Source organism: Muscardinus avellanarius, assembly GCF_963383645.1.
Source record: "Muscardinus avellanarius genome assembly, chromosome: 1".
Lineage (NCBI taxonomy): Eukaryota > Metazoa > Chordata > Mammalia > Rodentia > Gliridae > Muscardinus > Muscardinus avellanarius.
Genome location: NC_137786.1, coordinates 204,512,939 through 204,527,014, shown reverse-complemented (window position 1 = coordinate 204,527,014; position 14,076 = coordinate 204,512,939).

Genomic DNA, 14,076 nt, shown 5'->3' with positions numbered 1-14,076 from the left:
TCCTGATCCAGGTACTAAGGATAAACAGATAAATATGAAGAAATAGAAGTAAGTAACAAAGACATTGATTCTGTCCTCAGGAGCTCTTACCATTATGTTGGAAGATAGAGGATACAGTGCAAAGTCATGCCAGTCCTAGGCAGGGGATCTCCTGGTAATACCAAGGAAAGCAACTGCTGAGCATTGGACTTTCTGGACAAGAGTCACCTGAGATGGGTCTCTAAGGATGAGCAGGTAATAGCAAGGCTAAGTAGAGGAAGAACATCCCATGCAGAGGAAAGAGAAAAAGCAAAGCTTGGCTGGCACAGAAGTCTGCAAGAACTTGGTATGACCAGGGCAATATCTTCAGTGGAGCAGAACCACTCCCTAGGGGATATCTTGACAATGTAATGGGGGTTTGTCTTGGTCCCAGTGATTGTAGGCACTACTGACCTAGGAATGATTAACAACTAGGGATGCCAGGTGCACTGCAGTGGACAGGGCAATCCTACACAACAAAATTGTCCCAAGTTCAATTCAGAACAATTTTGCACCAACCCTGCAGGCACTGTTAATGAAAAATCAATTCATAAAAATCGATTCATAATAATCAATTTATCTTGACACAGAGCCTAACCCCTAATATGTACAACACAAAATATTTTTGCATGGTTTTTCTAGACACCAAATTTTGCAGAAATGCAATTATCGCGTAAGTCAAGGAAAGATTGCACCTTGCTTTGTTTGGAACTTTGTCAAGAGCCATACGCCATTTCAGAAAGTAACATCAATGATGGGAGAATGGCTTCAGGTATACAAATTGCCAGTTCAACCTCCCGTCTCAATCTCTATTTGTACTTATCACAGGGAAGGTGGATTCTGTTTATAAGTGCAACTATATAACTACTTTAAAAAGTTCCTCATAGAGCCACGTCCAAGCATTTTATATTATTTTATGATATGTTATTTTGCTTTTATTTTTAATACATGAAACTTTTTTTAAGTTCAATGAGAAGATAGGTTATTTTATCTCTGAGTTTCATTTTGGGATAGCAAATGTGTAGTAGAAGCTTCTTGTTGTTACAAAGCTGTCTTTGAGTTGCAGAAGAGAGAAGGGAGAGGGGACTGGTAGCCTCTCTTTCCCCAAAGACCCCAGTGGTTACAAGTAAGATTCTAATTGCCATGTAGTGTTTCCAGTTCTGAGGGTCTGATTATGGTTTAATGCTTGCTGGAGAAATAAATGAGCAAAGTCAAGTTAGGAGCTCACTTATCTTTCCCTGCATGAAACATGTCAATGTGACTTTATATTTCCCTGGCTATTTTGATAACATAAAAGGCTTATTCAATCTCAGGACCCAAGTGAATAAATTTAAGAGCTATCTTCATCTTAACTTTCCTAAATGGTCCTTCAGCACCATTCAGAGATGGTGAACAATAATACCAATACACTAGCAATATTTATTAAGCACCTACTGCATGCTAGGTACTGTAATAAGTATTTTCCATAGATGATCTTCTATCCTCACAGTTAACCTAAGGTAAATACTTTATAGATGAGCAAAGAGGAGGAATTGTCCTGGGGCCACGCCAGCTTTTAGTGCTAGAGGCAGGAGCCAAGGTCAGGTAGGCTTAGATTCAGAGCTCATAACCTTTTGACGGCACCAATCTTTGTATGTAAAAATACTCTTTTGTGCTGTGTATGGTGGCATCGGTAGGCCTGTGATCCCGCTACTTGGGAGGTTGAGACAGAAGGATCACAGGTTCAAGACCAGCCCCAGCAACTGGCAAGACTCAGCAACCTAGTGAGACCCCATTTTAAAACAAAAATTTAAAAAGGGCTGGAGGTATAGCTTGAATGTAAAATGCCCTTGGGTTCAGTCCCCAATAACGCACACACACACACACACACACACACACACACACACACTCACTCACTCACACTCTCTCTCTCTCACAAACACACATATTTGAGGCAAGAAAGGCTTCAAATTGACTTATTGTAGCACATAGGTGAAATCTATTCCCACTTGAAACTGTGATGGGAAAATTGCTTAAGATCACAGGTCTTTTTCTGAAATGCGATCAAAGTAGATAAAAAATGAGCACATCTGGGTTGGCTTTGTCCATGAAAAACTAATGCTGACCTAAATTGGGAATCATTTGAATATACATGATCAAGCCTAACTCTGACATTGCCTCAATTGGGTGAAATACAGAATTTGGTTATTATATATTAAAGAAAGAATTAAGACCTGATCATATTGTCATTGGGAATAATTGGTCTCTTTTTAGTTAAAAAACACAAAAGTTTAAAAAGACAAGAAATCTTGCCTGTGGGAAGTGAGGGATTCCACTGCCATCGCTATGGCCAGTAAGTACTGCTCATCAAACAGGAAGTAACTATGAAACATAAATATGAACAGTATTTTCTTTAAATTTGCTTAATCAAACATAGAATTTAAGTGTCTACTTTGATTTTGTTTCCTTTTTTTTTTTTCTTTGCTTCCAATTCATCTTTGTCCTCCTCATCACCTGCGTGTAGAGAATACTGAGTAGAAAGATGGTTAGCTTTGGAACCAGAGAAATTTAGGTTGGCATTCTGAGTCTGAATGGGGGGCCAGGAGCAGGTTGCTTTTTTCTTTCCTATGTTTCCCTTTTCTTTTCTGAAAAGTGAGGATAATACCATGCATATTGCAGAACCATGCTTGGCTCTGGGCATCTGCACGCTTAGTGAATGGGAGCTATCAATCCATGTGATAAGTGCCAAAGAGAAAAGAGGCAGAAGGAATGCCTTCTCTTACTTTTTTTTTTCCTGCTACTTTAACAAAATACCCAACACTAGGTAATTTGAGAGAACAGAGATTCATTTGGCTCTTGGTTCTGGAGAGAGCAGCAACAGTGTCTGGCCAGGGCCTTTGCGCTGCAACATCTCCTGGTGAAACGTAGAAAGGGTGGGGGGGACAAGAGAAAGAGAGTGAGAAGCAGAACTCTGTGTGTGTGTGTGTGTGTGTGTGTGTGTGTGTGTGTGTGTGTGTAAACGTGTGTGTATGTGTGTTGTGCTGGGGACTGAATTCAGGGGCATTTGACTTCCAGTCTCTTCCCTCAGACCTTTGTACTTTTTGTTTTGAAACAGGGTCTCACTAAGCTACTGACAGTCTCTCAATATTGTCAGGGCTGGCCTCAAACCTTCGGTCTCGGCATCTCAAATACTGAGATTAAAGGTGTGCACCAGCCAGGCATGGTGGCACATGCTTGTAATCCCAGTACTTGGGAGGCAGAGACAGGAGAATCGCGCAGGTTTGAAGCCAGCCTCAGCTGCTTAGTAGGGCTCTCAGCAACTAGTGAGACCCTGTTTCCAAATAAAGTATAAAATAGGTCTGGGAGTGTAGCTTGGAGGTGAAAGCCTCTGAGTTCCATCCCCAGTACCACGAACAAACAACAACAACAACAACAAAACCGGTGTGCACCACCACACCTGACACCTTCTCAGACTTTATGAACTATTTTGAACTTGACTCTCCAGCTAGACCTTGGCATTGCTTAGTTTTGGCCTCACTTCCAGTTTATTTCCTCTGCTAAGGGGCATTCCCTATTTCCTGCCCAAGATCCATGGACGCACATATAAATACTTCCCAGCGACACTCTATTAGGAAACTGAAAACCAGAAGAATGATTCTGCCCTCACAGAGCTCTCTGCTGAGCGTCACATCCTCTCCTCCGGCTCTGGACGGCCATCTCATGGTGGTCCCACCATCAGCTTGGTCTGAATATGAGCTTTGTGGAACTCACCAACCTCTAACACTCTGAAATCTGACACTTTTCTTCTACTCAGTTTTACTCCAGCAAATTTATTTTCTCTATGCTAACCCACTTTGGTGGCCTACTGCCTCCAAGCTGTGTCTCAGTTAGATTATTTAAAATTGTTTTCTGCAGGATTCTTCTGATCCCAAGGTTCCATCTCTTATTAAACTGTGCATGGTCCTGTCAGAGCAGCAGTTCTCCGGTGAGTCCAGAGAAGAGGAGGAGTCCAAGCCAAAGGAGCAGTAGGAGTAGATGATGCATCATGAAGTAACTTTGTGCATCCTGTGAGTGGTGTTCCTCCTCTGGCAGGTGCACAGGTGGGACAGGCTGCTGGTCCTGGACAGAGAAAGGTAAAGAGAACCAGGTAGGATGGGGCTTTTCTGCTTTTCTTAAGATTAGAGCTTCACTGTTAAGTCAGTAAAGAACTATAAAATGCTTGCGAATCTGGAAGAGAATCTGAGTAGGACTTGGTGGCAGTTGCATCTTGAAGTGAAAGACAGTGAAGAGGGGATTGCATTTCCACGATCATGGGGATTGGCTCTTAATGGCTGTAATAATCACTGTCCTTTACCTACCTGAGATCCATGCTTCCAACTCTTTCTTGCTCAAAAATTCCCATAGAGGAAAAGTGCTCAGCAAAGATAGGTGCTTCTCTAAGACCCAGGGGATTAATGCTGATGGACCTAAAGAAAAATACTTCCTAGTGAGCAGGTGATCTAGTTTTGACCAGTCTGCTGAAGGTTCCTGGGGAAGAGTCCTCGCTGTCAAAAATGAAAATACAAAGCTGGATGTGGTGGTGCACACTCGTAATCCCAGCATTAGAGAGCCTGAGACCAGAGGATCGTGGTTCCCGGACAGCCTCGGCTACTTAGTGAGGCCCGCTGCAACTTAGTGAGACCCTGTTTCAAAATAAAGAATAAAAAATAGGGCATAGGGTGTAGCTCAGAGGTCAAATGTCCCTGGGTTTCATCCCCAGACCTGGAAAAAAAAATGAAAGTACAGTGTCTCCAATTACAGCAGCTATTTATCTCATGACTATAGAGTCAAGCTTAAGGAGCAGCAGCCAACTTGTTGAGGAAAGCTGAGTGGAAAAAAAGTAATAATCCAGGTCCTTCATGACATTGTGGAGCCAGTAAGCCACCCTACATCCAGTAACTTGACACATCTCTATCATAGGAGGTAATAAATCTCATGTGTATATGACTGTATGTGTTGGGGGGGAGGGGTTGGGTGGTTGGACTCAGAGACATTATGCCTCTGAGCTACACTCCAAGCCCCATTTTATTTTTTATTTTGAAACAGGGTCTTCGTAAATTTTTGAGGGCTTCTTTATGTTGCCGAGTCTGTCCTCAAATCTGTGATCCTACTGTCTCAGCCTCGTAAGTACTGATAAATATCTTTTCTATAAAACTACTTCTGACTTTTCCTACAGTTTGCATCAGTATCCATCCTAACTGATACATAATGAACTTCTTAGGTTTAAATTTTAGTGATGGCTGGGTGTGGTGGCACATGCTTGTAATCCCCAAACTTGGGAGGCGGAGACAGGAGGATCGCGCAGGTTCGAAGCCAGCCTTGCTGGCTTAAGAGACCCTGTTTCCAAATAAAATACAAAATAGGTCTGGGAGTGTAGCCTGGAGGTATAAGTGTTCCTTCTCCAGTACCACCAAAAAAAAAAAAAAAAAATTTTTTTTTTTAGTTACGGCATTTCTATTTGCTGTGTGAATTTCAGTAAGTGACTTAACCTTTCTGCGCCTCAGTTTCTTCCTCTGTAGATTTGAAATAATAATAATAATAACAACAACAACAACAACAATAATAATAGTGTCCTATCTCTGAGAGAATTTAGAAATCACAAAGAGAATATATACAAAGTAGTTAGAATATTCTGGTACATGGTAAGAGCTCAGTAAGAGCTCCATAATTACAAGCTCTTTTTGAATTTAATTCCAGATAAGAAAACTAAGTTCCGGATAAATTAAGTAACTGCTTCATGATCACATAGCTGGTTCAGAGCTGTGATTATACTGGGACCTACATGTAGAAACCCACAGAGTCGAGGTTCGTCTGAAATTCTCCAGGGAGGAAAATATAGAGGCAATCCACATCTCTCATCAGGGGTAGTGAGTGTCTGCAGATGGCCAACATTCTGAGCTAATCTTAGAATAAAGTTTTAAATTTTAAAAAGCACTTACATTTTAATTTTGTGTGCATGTTAGGCCAGGTTTGGTGCTGCATACCAGTAATTGAGAGGCAGAGACAGGAGGATCACAAGTAGGAGGCCAGCCTCAGCAAATTAATGAGACTGTTTCAAAATAAAAAATAAAATTAGCTGAGTGTATAGCTATGAACTACAATGCTCCTGAATTAATTCCCTAGTACCCAAAGAAATCATTATGAAATTATTGGTAAGCTTTAACCAAAAGTTTTAAGAGTAATTTTTTTTCTCCTAAAATTTTCTTTTTTCAGTAACATCAATGAGCTTTTGTTATTTAGAGAATGATTGTTCCCAGACTTACTCTAACCATAAGTTTTTGCATTTTCTTTTCATGATAGGGTTGGAGTTTATTCTGACATAGGCATAATTTACACTTCTGCATTCTGGAAGACTTTACATTGAGAGAGGCTAAAACAGTCCTTCTTTCCAATGAAAGACAACATCTGTTATCGACTAAATGTGAAAAGATGAGTTATTTTGTATTAAACTAATGTTATGCTCTATCTATATAAAAACTGCTACCAGATACAAAATGGCTACTGGATGAAGAGTACACTCTATCGATTCAATAACTTATAAATTATAAGACCTAATGAAACTCACATTTATTTAGTAATCTGGTATTATGTAGTAAGAGGGTATGGTAAAATAATCATAAGATCTAGAAGTAAGAGACCTGGGTTCAGTGCTCACTTTCGAATGACTTGGTTCAGAGCACTTAGCTTCTTTGAAATCCAGTGTTGCTTAGTTGCAAAACTGAAAGGATGCTAATAATACATCAGACATTTTGTAAAAAATGAATTCTACATGAGATTTGAGATGCCGTGCAAATACCTCACTTTTCACTTACATTGTGTAAGTGTCTAATCTTTATGCAGTTCAGAACAGCATGGGCAGGACACAGGGTACTGGAGGATCCAGAGAAGTTGCGCTGTCAGACTCAGGAGACCATAGCAGAAGTTTTCCATAGCCGACCAGTGGTTAAGAAGACCCGTTAGCATGGACCAGTGACTATGAAAACCAGGTACCATAGAGGCTGATGTACATTTCAGTAGCTGCCAGCCTGGGAATATGGCAGCCAAGGACCAGACAGTCTCTTTGTTCCTGGCTCCAATCACTTTATGATACACCGTGCTAACTCCTCTTCCTTCCATTTGTGAACTTAGATACAATTTATACGTAAAAACTAGTTATATCAATAGAAAAGAAGTATATTTCACACGAGTGCATTGTCTGGTATTTATATTTAAGGCAGACTCCCAACTCATTTTGTGAAATGAACTGAACAAGCACTTTTGCTTTCTTGTCTAAACCCGCTGGGAGCGCATGGCCTTGCCTGTGCTTGTATCTCTTACATTCATGCTTCACCAACAGAGCGGAGGGTGACGGGCCGCAGACCAGTACCCAGTATCCCAGGAAGTCATCCTCTCCTTCCCCTTTCATTTCCAGGTGGGTGATTTTACCAAGAAAGATCCATTTTCCCTCGATGTATATATTTTTATTTGTAATTCTCTTGGGTTATCTTAGAATGGCTGACAGCTCTGTCACGGAACACTCTTCACAAAATGCCCATTGCTTTTCCCAAGTCTCAGGTGAAAGAACTTTAAAGGGCCTTATTTTGCCATCACTGTGACATTTTACCTTAATTATGCCACAGGAGATAACCATGGCTACTGAACTTTCTGCTAGGAATTTTATACATTATATCTAATTCTACAACAGCTTTTCAAAATAAATATTATTGGCCAGGCGTGGTGGCACATGCCTATAATCCCAGTACTTGAGAGGCTGCAGCAGGAGGACTACAGGTTGAGGCCAGCCTCAACAACTTGGCGAGTTTCTCAGCAACTTAGTGAAACCCTGTTTCAAAATAAAAAATAAAAGGGGGCTGGGGTAATATCTCAGAGGTAGACTGTGCCTGGGTTCAATTTCCATTACCACAAAAATTATTATTCCACATTTACATATAAGATGATTGTGATGGCGATTTCCCAAGGTACACTTTCCCAGGGTTCCTTAGCACAGATCCCCCCAAAGCAAAGCCTGACACAAAGGCTTGTGTGCAGGTGGTTTATTTGGGAAGTGAGCCAGGGAGCTGGCTGAGGGACACAGAAAAAGAAATAGGGAAGAAGGAAAAGCCAATACAAGGATGCATTATAAAGTTGGCCACTTCTATAGGTGGCCGAGTTTAATCCTTCCAAGTCCTCCTAAGTCTTGTCAAGTGTGTCCCAGTTATGCACCTAGTTTAGGAAAGGGGGGAGCAATTATCTTTGCATTCAGTCTCTGTTCACAGTGGCCCCACCAGTGCTCATCCTTCCGTGCTCTCAGGTTTGCATGTGTTCTCATAGGTGCCTCATGCCTAAGACCTGGAGCAGGAAGCCATAAATATGAGCCGCATGAGGCTAGGTGCTGCCCTGTTTCCTGTGCACCAGTTGAAGCCTGCGCAGAAATGGCCAGGGCAGCAGCAGCTGTGGCACAAGGCGGGGTGGCTAGAGGACATGCAGTGATACCCAGAGGTAGCCACCTCTGGCTATTGATACTTGAAATCAGGCCCGCGTGACAGCAAGGTTTGGTGCCTTCCATAATTCAGATGAGTTCCCCAGAAGATATCTGGTTTCTATGGAACTTAAACATGACTTTATTACCCTGGGCAATTAGATGAGGATCTGATATTGATTTTACACTATATCAGAAGTGGAGCATTACACAACCTCTCTTTGTATATCTAAGGGCATGAATCCTTCCCCCATTAACCTCCAAAATGGGTTTGGAAATAAATGCTCTGAATATAGGAGCTCAAGACAGTGCTATTAAGCCGAAAAATAATGTGAGCTCTATGTATGGTTTTATTTTTTTAGTAGCCACATTAAAGAATAAACAAGTGAAATTAGTTTTCATAATCTTGAACTAACCATTTCTACAGTATCATCTACTAGGTCCACATGTAATAAAAATGATTGCTGAGATATTTTACATACATTTTGCTTTGTTTTGTCACATTGTCTTCAAAATCTTGTGTGATTTAAGAGCAGGAATAGAACATTTTTCTCCTATGCACTGGAAGGAGTTAATCTTTGACAGATATGAAACTATCACTCCTCGGCCTTTTGGCTAAGATCAAGTAAAATAAAACTATTACACTTTTCCTTGGGATGAGATGGAGTAGGGAGGATTTCTATATACTTTCCTGACATTATGGATTCAGCCTATATTATTTCTTTATGAAATAAACAAAATGTCACATTGTCAAGGGTCATGGCCAGAAGCGATTTGAACAGTAATTCAAAGACAAAACCAAGCCATACATGAATCTAATACTTCAGGGATTGTTTCATTTGCCTTTAAACTGCAGAATGGGTAATTTTTTACTTGGAAAAGAAGAAAAACAATTCTCATTTACACATTACACTACATGGTGAGCAACATCAGATAGTTGATTTAAAATTTAATTACAGTCAAATATGGTGGAGCAAGCCTGCAATCCCAGTACTTAGGAGGCAGAGACAGGAGGATTGCAGGTTTAAAGCCAGCATGAAGTAACTTAGCAAGACTCTCAGCTACTTAGTGAGATCCTATTTCAAATATTCTTTCAAAAGGGCTGAAGTCATAGTTTAGAGGTACAATGCCTCTGAGTTCAATTCTCACTACCAAAAGTAAATAAATAAACAAATAAACAAACTTGAGTTACAAACAATATGCCCTATTATGCTTCAATTATAATATGTAAATAAATTTGCCTTAACTCATATCTATATAAAAAAACTGCTTTTATTTTCATGGGTTTGTATTTCACATACAGTCCTTACGTAATTTATATGAAATTCAATAAGACACTTGGCAAATCTAAGAATTAAAACGCAGAGATTAAAAACCTAGGCTTCAGAGATGGATCTGGGTCTAGATCCCAGCTCAACTATTTCCCATGTGTAACTTTGAGCCAGTCGCTTAACTCTTTAGGCCTCAGTCTTCTCTTTTCCATAATGGGAACAACAATACCTGTCTTGATTTATAGTGAGAAATAAATAAGACAGGGCGCACTGGAAACTTGCCACAGCATCTGCTACGTGGCTAGCGCTCGACAAAAGGCAGCTTTTTATTATTAGTGAACAAAAATCTAATGATAAGGCAGAGCCCGGGGTGTACACCTTGCCTTCAATGTCTCTCACAGTCTGCCAGTTAAGAAATTCATGTATGGAACTGTGAACTACTGTGCATACAGCTAAACTCTATCATGTTCAGAAATTTACCAATAAAAGGGGCATTTTCCACTCAAAGCTGGGAAAATTGTTCATTAAAATCCATAGGCTCAAAGCAACCTGGCTGGAAAGGTGTTGGGGGGTTTTTGTTCCTTTGTCTCTTAATCCCTACACTGTGGCCTGATTCCCATCACAGCTGAAATTAGCACTTTAATTTCCATATTATGTCCTTTATATTACGGATGAATAATGTGCAGGAATAAAGAAGGAGATCTTAGGGGGAATTACCAAAGATGAAAAAAAGTATTATGCTTCTTCATGAACAGCCTTTTATATCCCGCACCAACTTATCACTGCTGAAGGAGCAGCCGCCTCCATCCATTCAGTGTGGAGTCAAGTCACAGGCGCTGCCATCCGGGAGACGGGGTCTCCCCAGATCCACCTCCTTCATTAGGTCTCCATCCTCTTTTCGGTGCCTGCTTTAAATCAAGTGTGTTAGGTATGCTTCCTTCCGAACAAAGATGCTATTGGTTGCATGGTCCTAATAATTGCAATAGATAGAATTTACCAAATGCCGCTTGTGGGCCAGGAACTGTGCTAAGCATTAATTCGTTTATTCAACCGCATGAGATGCCTTAAAGACATAGAAGCCGAAGCATAGGCGCTTAATAACTTGCCCTGGATTAGTAAGTGTGGGAGCCAGGATTTCAAGAGACAATTTGACATTAGTGCTCACACCCAGGAACACTGCATAAATAACCATGGAGACCCAACACATGTATAAACTATCAAGATTTTTTTGGCTCAACTTTCTGTGTGTGTGTGTGTGTAACTAGGGATTGAACACAGGGGCATTCTACCTCCAAGCTCTTTTTGGGTTTTTTGTTTTGAAACAGGCAGGATCTTGCTACACTGCAGGGCTGGCCTGGAACCTGCAATCCTCCTGTCTCAGCCTCCCCAGAACAGGGATTACAGGCATGCACCATCACGGCCAGCTCTGGCTCTACTTGCAAAATACATTTGCAGTCAATTCATTCTTGTCCATCTTCACCTGCATCACCCTCGTCTAAGCTAGCATTGTCTCTTATCCTGAGGTCTGCGATGGCTTCCAGCTACTGTGTGCCTCTATTCTCTCCCTCCCAGCCATGGGACACAGAGCACTCAGGTGTTCTTTTAGCGTAGTATATGGACTTCACTCTAATTTTGCACTAATGCAAAAAGTCTTCTGCTGAAATCGCCATCCCTCATAGAATAAATGCCAAGTCCTCATTATGGTCTTTACAACCGTGTATGATCTGGGCATTGGTCGCCTCCTCACCTCTTCCAACTTTCCTTGTTCCCCATACTTGTCTCTTCTTTTCAAGTGTGTCGAGCTCATTCTCACTTTAGGGCCTTGGCACCTGCTGTTGCCATTTATCTTTCTCCTTCCTCACATCTTCACATTACTAAGTACTTCTTGGCACTCAGGCCCAAAACTCAAATATCACCTCCCCAGAGAGATCATTTCTCATCACCCAGGCCAAAGCCATCCACTCCTTTCCCCACATCCCCGTTTGCTCTCAGGAACCCCCTTTTAAATTTTCTTAACACTTAATCTCTACAAAATGATTCACCCATGTTTTTATTAACATCTTTGTTTTCTGCCTCCCCTCCATCATCAGGACAAGGGAAATGTTCATAAACTAGAGATTTTGTCATCTTCACTTCTGTATCTGCTGGGACCAGAATAGGACCTGATGATAATGTGAATTTATTCAGTAAAAGGTTTATTGAATAAAGATGTGAATTAATTAATTAGTGGCATGACATGACAAAACACATTCTCCTTTATAAGCACATGTTTCTCTGGATCCTCTCATTAATATGAATAAGGTAGTGAGAAATGGGATCTAGCAGGAAAAAGGACAGAGATGCTAAAAACAATACACTCCAAAAACAAAGAACCAGAAAATAGGTGGTTTATTTTATTGAAAATTTTTTCCCATGCTTCATTGCATCTCTGCCCATGATATTATAAACTTTTGTTCTCCTGAATGCAAAATTTGGGGACTTTCTATGTCAAATACTATTCTAGGTACTGGTCTACATAAATAATAAGAAATGTTAAGATAATAATAATGATATACTTACTCGTTTTGTGATTTGTAGAGTATTTCTGAACAATGGACACTATGCACTCATTAAGAACAACCTATAAACCATGTGCTATGGTCCACATCTGTAGCCCCAGCTACAGGAGAGACTGATGTAAGAGAGTAACTTGAGTCTAGCATTTGGGGCCAACCTAGGCAGCATAAGCAAAAAGAAAAACAATCGTACATTTTTTTATAATAGGAGAAAATAAGTACTACTTTAAGGAAAATATGGCATATCCCAAATTTAAAGTATGCGTTGAAAGTTATTAATAATAAATTTTAGTGAATGAAATTACTAATATTATTTGCTCCCTGTTTGTGGAATTACAAACCTTCTCTCTCCCCAGACTCCTCTTTGTCTTCATCATTCTTGTACTAAACGGGTCAGCTTAGGTTAAACTATGTTTCAAGAAGAAATCATCCCCAAATCTTACCTCCCTCTCAGCTTTATGTCCACCAGGGGGTTAGATATAGTTCTCCTTTACAGTTTTTTGTTTATACCTAAAGCATAGCCTTCCCTTTGGAACACTCCAGTCTATTGAAAGAAGAGGGGAAAGAGTCTTTTTCTTGAAGGTGACACATGGCCCTTTATTCCCATTTTATTTATCTAAGCAAGTCACACAGACAAACCTTGTATTCTGGGGGAAGGAACCTCATGCTTCCTATAAGGAGGGTCCCCAAAGAGACAAAGTGATCTAATACCTATCCATTTGTACTTCCCAACTTTTCTATAATGAGTACATGTAAGATTTATTAATAGAAAAATATCTTAAGAAATCTTTAATACTTTAGCTAGAAATGCACTTATCTGCAAATAATAAAAAACTCTGTGTGTGTGTGTGTGTGTGTGTGTGTGTGTGTGTGTGTGTGTGTGTGTATGTTTTATACCAGGGATTGAGCTCAAGCGCATTCTACCTCCCAGCTACACCACCAGATCTTTTATTATTATTATTATTTTTTTAAAACATGGCCTTTGCCGGGCGTGGTGGCGCACGCTTGTAATCCCCGCACTTGGGAGACAGAGACAGGAGGATCGCGCAGGTTCGAAGCCAGCCACGCTGGCTTAAGAGACCCTGTTTCCAAATAAAAATATAAAAAATAGGTCTGGGAGTGTAGCCTGGAGGTAGAAGGGCTTCCAGGAACCTCAGTAGCATAAAACAAAAACAAGAACAAAAACAAAAACAAAAAACCATGGCCTTCCTAGGTTGTGAAAGCTTAATTTTTAATGGTATATTTTTTAAAACTTTTTTCTCACATAACAATATTTTGAAGGTAGGTGGCTTCAAGCCTGGTTTAGTCCCTCAGTCATGTTAGAAACAACCTCTCAGATGCTGGATGCAATGGTGTATGCTTGTAATCCAGGTACTTGGGAGGCTGAGACAGGAAGACCACAAGTCTGAGAACTGCCTCAGAAAGTAGTGAGACTCTTGGCAACCTAATGAGATCCTATTTCTAAATAAAAATAAAATAGGGCTGGGAGTGGGGTGTAGCTTGGAGATAGAATGCTCCTGGGCTCAATCCCAAAAGAGAAAGAAAGAAAGAAGAAAAAGAAAGAAAAAAGAAAGAGAGAGAGAAAGAAAGGAAAAGAAAGAAAGGCATGGTGATGCACACTTGTAATCCAAGTACTTGGGAGGCTGAGACAGGAGGATCACAGGTTTGAGGCTAGCCTCAGCTACTCAGTGAGGCCCTTCGCAATTTAGTGAGAATAAAAAAGAAGGTCTAGGGGTATAGCTTGGAGGTAGAATGC